This window comes from Lepisosteus platostomus, chromosome 13 (genome assembly GCF_059453375.1).
Source record: "Lepisosteus platostomus isolate fLepPlt1 chromosome 13, fLepPlt1.hap1, whole genome shotgun sequence".
Taxonomy (NCBI): domain Eukaryota; kingdom Metazoa; phylum Chordata; class Actinopteri; order Semionotiformes; family Lepisosteidae; genus Lepisosteus; species Lepisosteus platostomus.
The window spans coordinates 41,974,046-41,980,060 of record NC_142623.1 but is presented as its reverse complement, the minus strand read 5'-3'; positions in this window follow the sequence as shown (position 1 = coordinate 41,980,060).

The following is a 6,015-nucleotide window of genomic DNA, read 5'->3' as shown; positions in this document are numbered from 1 at the left end:
CTCAGATCACTACACCAGGAACTCACCAATTGCAAACCTCCAGAAGACACTGGAAGTGTGTGGTTAGCTGGACACAGGAGGGAATGTTTTTTGTAAGTAGGTGGTGTGAAGAAAATGAGCAATGCTGTATTGTGTTACTGTGTGGGAAGGAGACAATTAAAGCACATCTGCTCCAATACCTTGGACTCCTTCAAGTGTGCCTGCAGTGTTTACTAAAGATCAGGGAGGATCTGTACTGTATAGCTGATACCGCCTTTGAAACAGGCCAGCTTGACTCTTAAGCGGAAAGTCACTGAAATGTGTAGGCAAAACTCCAGAGCCATTAACTTGTTTCTCAGAGGGTGAAGGCATTGCCCCCAGATCTGAGGACTCGAACACAGGAGTATAAATATTACCTTTAGATATTGCATATTGCCTTTCGGAAATTATTTGTTTTAAATAGTGAACCTAAGTTTGTGTTGGGTAGCCCAGGACTACTGCTAATTGGTGTCTGTGAAATCAGTGGGAAGACGGTGTCTTCTGTCTTCAGAATTTCTGCCTGAACCGATAGGGCCCAACAAAGGGCCAATGTCGTTGTATCCTACTGTTTCCTGAGAGAGAATTCAGGCCCATTTCTTAACTTCCAGGTTTCATTCCAGCAGGGCTCTGTATTACAAATTCAATTCAATTATTAATACATTAATCCATTTTCTTAAATTAGGCCTTTTATAAAGTTTTTTTTTGTCTTTTTCGAAGTTCGACAGTGTGGGAAATTAGCCTTAACCCTAATCTAAGGGCTGATCTTCGGAACTCTCCTTGACTGGACGTGATGCTCGAAACATCTTAGAAATTGGAGACCACAGAAAACAAGGAAATTTCTACAGGTAAACCAGCTGCAGCATCGTCGATGGGCAGCCTGTTAAAAGTTGTTCACACCTGCAGTAGGTACTGTTACATTCGTTCCTTCGGCCCAGATCATTGCAGGATCTCTTGTCCTCCTAAGCCATTAATTACTGGATCGATCATGGAGACTTGAACTGAACTATGAATTTAAACTTGTTATAAATGAGAAGAAACGCTATAGGAAACTGCAAATAATTGAAAAGGATTGTTTAATTAAGTGAGCGACAACTCAACTCAAAATGAAGCACCAGTATCTTAAGGACCAAGGCCGAGTGCTCTGGTTTGATGGATCACTTGAAATGACCGGCAGTAATAACTTCCCGGCATATTTGCACTAGGGGGCGCTGTGTTAATAGAAAGTATGCTGTCCCTCCGTACACCGTTATCCGTATGAACAAAAGAATCATTGCTCATATTTATGGCATTCCTAGAGGGAAAAAAATAGCGATTGAATTTGATCGCAATTTTTTTATTGATTGTAGTATCCTAGAAATATTTTATATATGTATATCTGACTCCCAAAGAAAGCTCCACAGCCGAAACGTTGTGTTTCTTTTCTTCTCTTTTCAGCAGGGAATAAACCTTTAAATATTGTATATATCTATGCAAAGCGGGAAAATCTAGAAATTACGAATAATAAAACGATTATTATTATTATTATTATCATTAATTTGATGATGATGTGCTTACTCCAAGCTAGCCCGGAAGTATCCTGACTCCTAAGGCTTGCACACCTCGTGGCGTCCACGGCGCTGTGACGTCATGCCGGCTCCTGGACACCCGCGCGGTTTGGTGTACCCCACGAAGCCGCGGCCACTTAAAGAAAAATAACACTAAAAACAAAAAGTACGACACGACCTCGAATAAAACCTGAATGGGCAGGTAATGACTGTGTATAATCGTACAAAAAAATGGAATTGTAAAAGCCCCCTTTTTTTTGTACGCACAGCTCAATGAATACCTCATAACATTCAAAATCAGTTGCTATTCAGGCTAAGAATCATAGTGATCCTCTACCTCAGCCGCGCTAATTTGGCTTTTTTTAAAAACGTTTACAGCCTTTGTGCAGCCTCGCACTTCGCGAGACTCCTAATTCTTTTTGTGCGTGCCATTCGATTAAAATACAATTTTGCTCATTTTGCCCGCTCGATTCCTTTTTACAACTCGAACGCCCCCCCTCCCAAAGAAACTATCCATATATAATTGTAAGAAGGAATCTCCACGCTGGTGCTCCACATTCTGCGAGGTTTCGAGCGGCACATTTCCAGGACTCTTTAAAGAAAGACTATGGCCGTAAGCTTTCCTAATCCCCTGTTCTGTTTTTTTTTTTATGACCAGTAAAATAGCTAACGCCGGTTTAGTAAGGTGCCCTCTTTGTGTTAGGGCTTAACATCAGTTAGCGTGTTCCAGGCAGGGGGACAATAGTCACTTTTTAACTCAGCTTTCACACTTTCAGTGCCCACAAAACCTCCAGCCGGTTAATGCTTCTTTTCAGGGAAGCCCGCAATATATAATTAATTGCCAGAGGCGAATTTAATAGATGTTAATGGCCGTTGGAATCAAAGGCAGTAGGGCCAAAAGCTGCAACTGAAAGCTATTAATTATGGCGAGGAATTAGGCAGGCCGGGCCAAGCAGGGAGGAGACGGGGCTGTTATCGGAACCCGGAGAGCCCTTCCTCTGCGTGGTTCACATGGGTTTCCTCTGAGCCGGCCATGAATAGCGTCGGTGGGGGGGCCTTTATCCCCTGCACTGAGCCACAATTGTCAAACATGAAAGGGGTGACATCTGTCCTGGGGTTTGGGGACTCTGATCTGTTTCCCTCTTTCTGAGATCTGAGATGTGTTAACTGACAAAGGAGGTAAAAACCGTCGCGGCGCGGTCGGCTTATGTACGTGCTGCTCTCCGGTCAGGTTGATTCGTCTGAGAACGGATCTTCCGCCTGATAAACAACAACAAACTGATAAACAACAACAACAAAAAAGCTGTTTTATTCTCCTTGGCGATTCAACCGCCTTGCAATGCGTCTATGTTCCCAGGACGGTGCGAAAAAAAGGCAGATTTATTCCCGACTTAATTATTGAGTACTTATTAGGTGCTCTTGGGCCTGTCGATAGCAGCTGTATAATCTGAAAGAGCGGGAAGGTCAGTAAGTGAGCGAGGAATGCAATAACAGGATTTCGTCTGTGTCAAACGGACTGAATTTGTCCTTTCCTGCTGTGTCCTGAGCAACCGGGGTCACTCGTTCAAAAAGCAAAGTTAACGCTATTAGTCCATATGGTTCTGCTACGAGAAAGCGCCGTGGTAGCAAAACACCAAGCAGAAAAGCAAATCGACACAAACTTGTTTCTCAGGTTGTCCATAGGTATCGCGGAGGCGATGTTTCTGCGGAATTTCCACTGTTTATCGGGGGGGGGGGGGTGTTCAATTTAAAATAGCTGATCCATGTGTTCATACACCTTTAGTGCAAGGTGTTTATTAAGTGGTCGACCACGGCAGCTGGTGTCTCAGATGGGGTTCTTCCAGGTGTGGACAGCTTGTCAGGCAAACAGAGCTTGCGAGATTGTTAACTCCAGGATGAAGTTCTGGCTGTGGTGTTCTGTGTGTGTGTAACGTGGGCCAGTTAAGCAGTGCTTGTAACCGAAAAATTACTTGCGCACTGGCGCCCGCACCCAGACCGAAAATACTGAAGAACAGAATAAAAATAAAATACAAATCCTGTATTCTTAACGTCTTTACGAATTATTTATTTACGTTGTAAATTGATTCCTAAACGATCTGATAATCGCAAAATGTTGTGTCATGATGAGTTACTTATTTTTCTTATTTATTGCATCTAAACTATTTTACAAGTTCAAAGATGAATCAATGTGGTGAGATACACCTTCACAAAAGCGGTTGATACTCAGAGGTCTTCAAGTGACACGATCGCTTCCACTTTAATACACTTTTGGTCACGTCAGCAGTTCCTGAAGCCTCTTTGAAAGAAAGAAACTCTCTGCGCATGTTTTTACTTGTTTTCGCATTTGTTTTCATTGCATCATACTACTTATAAATTGCTCTGTGAAGTAATAACTGAGCTGAAGTTGTCCGAGACAATTTGAAGGTCACAACATGATCCGTACGTACCGTACATGAATATTTGACACTGCTTATGACAAAGCACAGCTAGTTAGTTGTTTTTTTTTTAAAAAAAAAAACAACAACAAAATGTTTATGAAATACATTGCATTTCAACGCATTAGAAACACTGGAATACATTTTCAGTATTTTTAAAAAATGTCTTACTCAAATATGACCGTTTCTACATCCAATTTTCGTGTTAGCAATTTAATGTAATTGATAAAAGCATCTCACCTTACAATGTTCTAATGTAGGCTAATAGTGTCAGACGTTTTGCCTTTGGGGTCACCAACATTTCCAAATTCTGATCCTCAGCCTCCATCCATTATCAGAAACGCTTATTCCTGATGCTTATTCCGGTTACTCGCAGCCTGTTCCAGCTGCACAGGGCGCACAATTTCTCCGTGTAATCAGGAGAACTGAACTCCCATCGGGAATGATTTTCCAATATTTTGAGCGCACTCTGCGAGTAAGAACTGCGCCGTTTTCTTTATGACGAAAAGCGCGGTTTGACTGTGTTTTAAGAAAATCCCTCATCCCTAAAACGTTTTTTTTTATATGTGAATTAAAAATCCTTTTCGGGATCCAAAGCCCTCTTAATTTCGATTAATCTAACATTTCCAAACCAAATTGCATATACTAAAAAAATATATACTTACTTTGTGGGATGTTTTCAATGGATTGAAAAAAAAGAGTACTATGAAACAGTACATAGTTTTAAAATTTTTAGTTTTTCTGTTATTTGCAAGTCAAAGCTCGTTTCCGAGTTTTCCACACTTGGAAAATTCTAGAATTGCTTTATTGAGCGTTGTGTTACTTTAAGTTCAAATCCCAGTTGATTGATTTGGAAAGTGCAGACGAGTGTCGGAGTATCTTTGAGACAAGCAGGACTATAAACGGAGATCCACTCTCGGAGTGCGTAATACTACATGAAGAAACTTTCTTCAGGTGTAGCCTATCGATGGGGTAGATCATAAAAAGATCAATCATACGGGGAAAAAATCCTTAAATGAGCATACTTCGATTCTATTATTTACTGTCTATGTTTTTTTTTGTGATTATTTTGTGATCGTTTGCAAGCAATGAAAAATGGGAAAGCTCTTCTCGTGAACGAACTCAAGCACCGAATTGTATCCTTTGAGTTAATCAAGCCTGTGCTAATAATACTGTAATGAAACGTCATCTAACCAGTAAGAAAAAGCCAAAATTGGTTGGCGAGAGCGTGTGTGGTTATTTTTCAATTTTATTGAGTTGTTTTGTGTTACTGACGTATTCACCGTTTTGTCCCTGATATGTTTTATCTCGTATTCGTATTGATGAGTTTAATTAGGTTACACGCAAACCTCACAAAAGCGTTGGGCTTACGTAATATGAAACTCGCAGTATACAGGCCTGTAGGATTTGCCTCTATTTTGAAATGCACTGCCTTAGTGGATGTGATGTAATGGCCTGTTGTAAAGGGTAATCACACCCAAGGACAAAACTCACAGAAATCTTTTAAGACACGAATGTTCTTATAATAGATGTTAGTTTTTTCCGTATGCTTTGTGCGTCCTGTACGCTACTGTGAAAGTCTGAATTAAACCTGGCGCTGTGTTTCTGAAGTCCGCGTGTGCAATAGCGTCCTATTACGTAATTACTTTCCCCAGGCACATATAGTGCAAGGAAAGTCTTGCAGGGGGCGCTGTAAGCTAGGTTATTTAATAATATAGGCAATAAGTCACGTATTTTTGTCTTGGTTTTTGTTCGGCCTTTTGACATTCTGTGTTGTGTTGTCTCCATATTAGATGTGTTACGCCGGTGTATCAGTAATACAGCAGTGTGCGCACCTCAGACCCATCGAGTCCATGTTCAGAGCCTTGCTCCCCAGAAGCTACACTTTGTCTTGTGGCAGGAGATCTAGAGAAAAACCTCTTGTTTCCCACGCGTTGTGTTGTCTGTCAAGTGTATCTTGGTGATCTACAGTCCAAGAAGTCTTTATAGGTCACCTGTGAATCACTGATCTGGAACGA